A 9090-nucleotide genomic window follows, 5' to 3' on the forward strand; every position below is an offset into this window, starting at 1 on the left:
ATCAAAATTTATTTAACCAGTCTCCTCTTGGTTGACACATGGAATATTTCCAATCTTCTGCCATTACCTATGATACTGCAATGAATAACTGTGACATTTTAGACCATGCAAGTATATCTGTAGGATAAATTTCCACAAATGTGGTTGTGAATCAAAGGGTAACTGTATTTACAATTTTGACAGATATTCCCAAATTGCTGTCCATGGGAGTTACACCAACATGCATCTATGAGCATGCCTGTTTCCCCACAGCCTCAGAAAGACAATGTGTTATAAAACTTGCAAATTTTTGCCAAACTGATAGGTGAAAATGGTAGTTCAAAAGAGTTTTATTTTGTATTACTCTTACTATGAATGAGGTTGAGCATGTTTTCATATGTTGAAGGGACATTTGTGTTGACTTTTCTACAAACTTTGCATAGTCATGAAATCATGTTGACCTTTTATGTTTTTCATTATCTTTGCCTGTTTATTAGATTTTATGTGGTTTTATTGATTTGCAATTTATTAATTTCTATCTGTAATATGTTATAAATATTTTTGACATTTCTCTCATTTTTGCCTCTTAGATTTTTTATTTGTAGTAAATTTGATTTATATTTTCTTTTAAGGTCTGTGAAATTTGTTTTACTTAGAAAGGTCCACCCAATCTGAAGTTATAAAGGAATTCACCCATGTTTTCTTCTACTTCTTCTGTGGGTTTTATTTTTTATGTTTAAATCTTCAACCCACTTGGAGTTTCTCTTGATAAATGATAAAGTATAGATCCAACCAGGCACACTGCACCAGTGCCTCGGGGCCCGCCCAGGGAACTGAGGCATGGAGAAGTTGACTGGACCCCCCTCCCACAATGAGGCATACTGTGCTAGCACCTCGGGGCCTACCCGGGGACCTGAGGCATGGAGAAGTGGACCGACAACCTTCCCATAACCAGGCACAGCATGCCAGCACCTCGAGGCCTGTCCAGGGACCCGAGGTATATAGAAGTGGACCGGACGCCCCTCCCACAACCAGGCACACCACGCCAGCACATCAGAGCCTGACTGGGAACCCAAGACATGGAGAAGGGGACTATACCCCCCTCCTACAACCAGGCACACTGCACCAGTGCCTCAGGGCCCACCCAAGGACCCGAGGCATGGAGAAGAGGTCTGGACCCCCCTCTCACAACCTTGAACACTGCGCCAGTGCCTCGAGGCCCACCCACAGACCTGAGGTATGGAGTCAGGGACTGGGCCCCCCTCCCACAACCTGGAACACTGTACCAGCACCTCTAGGCCCACCCAGCAACCTGAGGCATGGATCTGGGGACCAGACACTCCCCACATCCAGGCACACTGCCAGCACCAAGGAGCATGCCAAAAATATCACCTCCATGTGGGTGGCCCACCACAGCCACCACCATAACCATGGCTGCCACAAAAGTGGCTAGACGCCACAACCATCACGCAGATTGTTCGCCATCCACTGGAGTGCATCAACACAAAGACAGTTACCAGCAGAGATAAAGAAATAAGAGGACGTCTCTCTCCACAAAGCCCATTTCAGAGTGACAGAAGAAGCATCTGCTCTGTGATAATATTGGGGGACCTGACCACACCTCTCAGCACTGGACAGATCATCTAGGCAACAAATCAACAGAGTAACCATTATTCTTTCAGAAGGAGAGAAGAAACCTAGGGTAATTAGAGGGGGGAAGGGGAGGGAGGGGAAGGGAGGGGGGAGGGAGAGAGATTGGACAAGGGGCATAAAGAATAATTATGATTTACAATAATATATATGCTAGTAATATTGATTTGATCAACATATCTCAATGTTGAACCACAAAAATATGTATAATCAATTTTGATTCAATAAAAATTTTTTAAGAAATGTAAAAAAATAAAATAAATAAATAAATAAATAAAGCTTCAACTCACTTGGAGTTTCTCCTGATAAATGATAAAGGATAGATCCAACTTTATTTTTTACAGAGTTACTCAGTTATCGCAACATCATTTGTTAAAAAGTCCAACTTTTTCCACTGATTTGAGGTGACACTTTTTACGTATACTAAATTCCTGTATGTATTTGGTCGGGTCCACTTCAGGATTTTCTCTTCTGTACTATTCCTCTGTCTATTTGTGTGCCAGTACCACATTGTTTTAACTATTGTGACTTTAGATGTGTTTTATGTTTTTAAGTTGCTGTGAAACAAATCACCCCACAGCTTACTCAATTAAAATAACAATTATTTTATTATATTTCATAGTCTCTGTGAGTCAGGAATTCAGAAAGTCTGGGCTGGGTGGTTCTGGCTCATTCAGAACCGGGATTATCTGACCATTATTGTCAGACAGTAACTAGAACTGCAGCAGTGTTGGGGACAGGGGACTAAAGCAGCTGTGGGCTAGCCAAGCATCTCTTTCTCTTCATGTAACCTCAAGGCTTCTTTACAAGGTCTCTCTGTGTGGGCTAGTCTGGGCTTCCTCACAGCATGGCAGTTTCAGAGAAGTCAGCTGTTTACATGGCAGCTCTGGGTTACGGTGCAAGTGGTTCCATGAGCAAAGTAGAAGCTGCCTTGCCTTTTCTGACCTGGCGTTGGAAGACACACAGCATCACATTCTCTGCATTCTTTTGATAACAAGAGAGTCATAATCCCATCCAAATCCAAAAAGAGGAGAAATACCCCACCTCTCGGTGGGACAAATGTCAAGGTCATATTGTAAGAACATGTGGAATGGGAGATACTGTTGCAGCCAATTTGGGAAAATAAAATCTGCCATATTGTACTTCCTGATACGGATGGAGCACCCATCATTGATCCTCTGTTTCAGAGGTTTCCTGGCTATTCTTACCAGAAGAAAACACTTTTCTTTCCAGTAGCCTTTTTAGAAACCTGATACTTGAGGTGAATTCACTGATAATCAAGTGTTAACCTTTCAAGTACATTTAGTTCTAATGATAAACTCCCACTATCATATGTGATTTGTTTCTGAAAATACATGTTTTTTTTAAATCAAATAGTACGGAAGAATGTTGCGTGTGTCTGGTGGGGGAGGTGGTGGTTCTCAGATAAAAAGCACTGCCCCTGATCCATATGGTAATGGTTAGAGTTAAAAGGCTGGTTAGCTCAGTTGGTTAGAGCGCTGCCTTGTAACACCAAGGTCAAGGGTTTGAATTCCTATTCCAGTCAGCTGCCAAAGAAAAAAAGGATCCCCATACTGGCCAGCTGCCAAAAAAAAAGGAAAAAAAGGCAGAAGATTAGAGTTGGAGACATCCTTACGGACTCATGTTGAGCTTAACATACATACAAATAGTTACATGTAAAAAATATTTATAGATGTGTGTGTGCGTGTATATATATATGAGTTAGTATACACATATATTTCATGCTATGTCAGCTAGGAGGGCTAGAAGCAAAGACACTCCAGTACCAACGAGCACACTTGGTACCCAGATTTTGCTTTCTAATACCATTCTCAAATAAAAGAAACCACGGTTCCTTGGAGAGACAGCTAATTCTAGGACTGGAACAGGAAGTATACAAGATGGATGTGGGGCATCTTGTTAGAGCTAAGCAGTAAAGAAGTGCTAAAGAATAAACAAACCAACAAAGACAAAAACCTCTACATTGGTTGGTGTATGTCAAAGGGACGCAGGAGCCAAGTGAAAGACTTCCCAGTGGACAAAGCTAAAACCTTTTGAGCAACAAAATAAATAAAGTAGTATTGTACTATAACCCAAAGTATGAAATAAGTATCCACGAGTCCATAGTGATATAAATAAATGATAGACTAGGCAAATAAGTGGGGGAGAAGAGAGACAAATCTCACTTTTAGAAAAATTCCACATAATCTTTGTAGATACTCCACCTTCAAGGAAGGGAAATGTAACTCCGCACACCTTAAGCGTGGGCTGTGTATAGTGACTTCCTTCCAAAAAGCACGGTATTAAAAAGGAAGGGAAAAAATAGTCACTTTACAGTGGAGAAATCTGACAAACACTACCTCATCCAGGTGATTAAGGTCAACATCAACAGCAACAAATCATATTGATACTCTACACCCTCGATATGATGTGACGAAAATGTCTTTTTAACTGGGTGGGCTTCCTCCCCAAAACCCATAAACCCAGACTAATCATCAGAAAAGCAACAGGCAAATTCCAGTAGGGAGACATCGTACAAGATATTTGACCAGAACTCCTCAGAATTGTTAAGGTCATCAAAGCAAGGAAAATCTAGGAAACTGTCACAACCAAAAGGAACCTAAGGAGACATGACTACTAAATGTAATGTGATATCCACGAGTGGGATCTCGAGACAGAAAAGAGATATAGGGGGAAACTGAGGAAATCTACATAAATAAACTACGGACGTCAGTTAATAAGAATGTATCCATATTGGTTCATTAGTTGTGGCAAATATACGATCCTTTTTTTTTTTTTTTTAAAGATGACCGGTAAGGGGATCTTAACCCTTGACTTGGTGTTGTCAGCACCATGCTCAGCCAGCGAGCTAACCGGCCATCCCTATATAGGGATCTGAACCCGTGGCCTTGGTGTTATCAGCACCGCACTCTCCCGAGTGAGCCATGGGCCAGCCTGCAAATATACCATCCTAATGTGAGATGTTAACAATAGGGAAAACTGGTTGTCAGAAAACTGGGTATACCATCTTCCCAATATTTCTGTAAACCTAAGACTGTTCTAAAAAATAAAAAATTGGGGCCGGCCCGTGGCTCACTCGGGAGAGTGCGGTGCTGATAACACCAAGGCCACGGGTTCGGATCCCATATAGGGATGGCCGGTTGGCTCACTGGCTGAGCGTGGTGCTGACAACACCAAGTCAAGGGTTAAGATCCCCTTACCGGTCATCTTTTTAAAAAAATAAATAAAAATAAAAATAAAATAAAAATAAAAAATAAAAAATCTATTCATTTTTTAAAAAATCACTGCCCCCTGAAGCTCAAGAGATCAAGATTCACAGGGGTCTGTGGGCTGTGGCCACGGGCAGTGCCAGCCATCGCCCCATCTCCCACTGTCTCATTGCCTGGGACTGAGGAAGCCCAGCCAGGCACTGTCGGCCCCATCCTTGACTTCTACACAAGTGTCAGGGTGAAAAGTCAGGCTCCTCCTCCCTTGATTTAAACCTGGAATGAGGGAAAGGGATATTTTCCCCAGGACCACCACCGTCTAAAGTATAAACTAAGTGGGACTCGGCCAGCCATCCCTCACCCCTCCAGAGTGAGTCACCCCACCTTCTCCCCTCCCTGCTCCCCAACCTCCATTCACTGAGGAAGGTGAATGGTAGAGGTCAGATGGAAGATGGGGGATGGTCCAATATGGAGAAAAGCAGTCTCAGCCCAAATAAGCAAGCATACAGCAGATCTCCCACGGTCTGGGGCCTTCTGAGCACCCTGGGGTCAAGAAAAATACACACTGGTCATGCCTGGCAAAGGAGGCCAGTTCTAAAAAAATAAAAATAAGGAGACCAGTTCCACGACCCTAACACCCCCATCACTTTAATGGAAATCTGTCCTTCCCATCACCACCCCAAGAAAGCTTGAAATCACTCATAGGAAAGACAACTTTGTTGTGAGATAGTTTTAGAGTCTCGATGTGTTGTTACAGACGACGTGCCAATAGTACACAAGTCAGTGAGGCCTGTATTGGAAATGCCCAGTGCAGTCCCTTCACCACAGGCTTTCTGTGCCTGAGTCTACGTAATGATGCCATGTGTTCTGAATGGTGAAGGGGAAAATGAGCACATCCTTACAGATGACCCTTCTAAGCACCTGCTGGGCTTCCTCACCTTCTGTGATCTTCACTTCCTTGCCACTTAACCTGCCACACCGTAGACCCTGTCATAACTAGACATGCTGTAACACTCAAAACAAAGTCAGACCTCACCTGTGACTTCAGCCATCTATCCCCCAGCCTTCTTTGCCTGCTTCCTCTCTAGACTAGTGCTCCTCAAGATGTGGTCCATGGCCCAGAACTAGTCTAACTGTTACAAAGAGACAAGGACAAAAACTGAGTATGCATGCAGAAACTTTTGTAGCAATCTAACCTTGCTGCGTGTTCAGTGACTCATATAAACTAGATCAGGTGTTAAAGAATTCACACAAGAAGTGGTATGGGGCGAGAGCTGCCTATTAGGGCACATAGTAGGACCACAACTTGGTTCGTGTAATTTGAGAAGCTGCATCAGACTGCTCTTTCACTTCTCCTATCTTCAGCCTTGAAACAGGTATTTCTTGCTCCTCCCATACCCCAGTCCTGGAGAAGAAACACTTCTCCAAGAGAAATACTTCAAAGTCCAGGCATTCACCTGTCTTCTCTGGATTCACTTCCTCCTCAACCCAACATGGAGCACCAGGTAGAACTTCCGTGAACATTCAGTGCATCTGCCCCAAATCTGCCTGGAATGAGTCCACTTCTGATTCAAGCTACCAGTCAGCACTGGATTCCTGTTAGGGACACACCTCTTCTTAGGATCATGGAGACAAAATTCCCTTCAAGGAAGACCCAGCCCCTGCCCACGCCTTTCCCTGTCATATACAACACAACAAACACATGATTATTTTTTGCTAAATATTTATTGAGAGCCAATTATTTGCAGTGATGTCAATCATTTGCAGCCACGGTCCCTGCCCACAAGGAGCTCACAGTCCAAAAGGAGATATTGGCCCAGCACTGCAAGGAAGTTGAAGGTTGCATACGTAAAGGAGAGTTACAGGAGGCTATGAAAGACTCTGACCCTCACTGAAAAGACACACACACCGTTACGGCTGGGTATCGTGTACGTCTGTGTGAATGTATGTCCATGCGTATAGTCAGGTGGCCGATGGGGAGGGGGGCAGTTTAGTTATGTCTCTCTCAGAAATGGAAAAGGAAATGACAGCTTCTATTATTTTATCATTTTTCTTAGACTGGATGATCATTAGTACATGCAGGAAAGAAAGTAGCACAATTGGAGTTGTGCCTCCTTATGGCCAAATCAGACCCTCCTTGTACTTCCTTACGCCTCTGCAGCTGTTATTCTGGAAACTAGACCCCAAAAAGAAACACCACTCCCAAGGAGCCTCAATATGGGTCAGATAGCACCACGTACATTGCTAAATCATACACTCAGTCTAAGGGGAACCCAAGTAAAACACGGGCCTTGCCCCAAAAAAGTAGGTCGGTCCCCATTCTTTGGACAAATGCCTTGAAGCTTCAAGTCTTCAGGTTTCTTCCATGAAATTATCTCTCCTACTTTTTAGGCTATATATTCCAAGGCATGATGTCTGTCCCTCAGCATATGTCACAGGGTCTGGAACATGGGAAGGGTACAGTAAATACCCGCATGATGGACAGATTACTGTGAAGCTGTAGGCCAGTCCCCACCTTAGTTTCATTAACCTGGTGCTACAGAAGTACTACTTCTCCAAAAACAGCAGCCCAAAATCTACAGGTTGGCTATGAAAAACACACAACAATTTTCAGCATCACTCGAAACAGGTGGCACCATCAAGCAAACACAGGACTATTAAGCTCCACAACCCGTTGTGGAGCATGAGGATGGGTCTGGGACAGTTCCAAAAACACGAGGCCTTTTTTCAGTTGTTATGGGCAAACCATGAGTAATTTCATTAATGTTCCTTCTTAGTTCCAACTACGGGCTACTTAGAGTAAGCTTCTAAATGAAGATCATTAAAAGTTGGCATTTGGATACTAAAATCAGCATGTAAACTCTACTAAAACTCTACTTCAGTGTTCCACTAGGAAGCCTGGCTGCCCCGAAACCCCTGGCAACCTGGCAAAACTCCCATGTGTGCCCACGTGCCAACGGCTGGAATTCCCACTATTTGCAGGAAGGCGGCTTTGTTAGCAGTGAATTATCAGCCTTATGTGGAGTTGGTCATGCTGCTATTCTTGCCTTTTTTTTCTTTTAATAAATTACTTTTAGTTTAGCTTTATTATTATCAAGTCAGTTTGTTTGGGGGTTGGGGGTTAACCTTATAGTGTATAGAATATACTGTACTGAAAATACTGTATATTTGCATTAACATTATTTCGGGCCTATCATTTTCCAGTGACTGAGATGTCAATATATGCATTGTATTTAAGTATTCCATTGCAACCGCAGATGTATATACAACCCACTCAAAATTTGTTTGTGCAGTGATATTTCACTTGTGACATGTTGTTTGTAAACTGATGCTATTTAAATTACTTGCAACATAATCTCAACACAAGTAAACAAATAGTTTTACATTTATAGGATATTGTTTTATAATACAAGTTCTTGAGTACAAACTCTGCAGTATTTGCATTTTATTTATCTACAGATCATTCTTACTGTGTTTTGTTTCCCAGTTGAAGGCGGGGAGGGCAGATGGGCCCAGAGTCTTTGCACGCCTTAAACTTCTCCATTCAGAGCAAACACCTGTGCCAATATCTGTGTCATTTTCAAGAAGAACAAACGCTGCCCAAGGGTTCTCCATACATTTGCAAAATGACATCAGGCCCACCAGGTTTTACCAGAACCAAGGGAAAGTGCCACAAAATTATACTCTGCCTACAATCCTGCCGTAAAAACGACCCCAGCATCTTCCAGCTCCTTTCTTGTCCCAGATTTTAAAATCTTGGCACCAGAAAAAAAAAGACTGGCCAGTTAGCTCAACCAGCAGAGCATGGTGCTGATAACGCCAGGTCAAAGGTTCTGATCCCCATATGGGCCAGCTGATAAAAAAAAAACTTGGCCCCAAGATAAGCTGAAGTCTAAGGCATCAACCACACCTCCTACTCCGACTCCCACTCCTACCCAGAGCCTTGTCCAGAGACAGCTCGTCCCAGCCTCAGACCTAGGAATGGGAGTGTCTGTGGGCTTCGTGGAGTGAGGAGATCTTCCCTGATCCTTTTTATGCTACTCCAGGACTCTTCTGTGACTTTTCAGGGGCCTTCAGAAGAGCTCAGGGTCTAAACCAGCTGAACCCAGCTTTCCCAAGAAAGTGAATCTGAGCCTGGTGGATCCTGTCCAGCCTTCACCCAGAACAGACTCTGGGAAGATGTCCCAGAGGGAAGGTTTGGACTTCCAGACCCAAGTCACCTAAGCTGGCACCA

The sequence above is a fragment of the Cynocephalus volans genome, chromosome 8 (genome assembly GCF_027409185.1).
Source record: "Cynocephalus volans isolate mCynVol1 chromosome 8, mCynVol1.pri, whole genome shotgun sequence".
Taxonomy (NCBI): domain Eukaryota; kingdom Metazoa; phylum Chordata; class Mammalia; order Dermoptera; family Cynocephalidae; genus Cynocephalus; species Cynocephalus volans.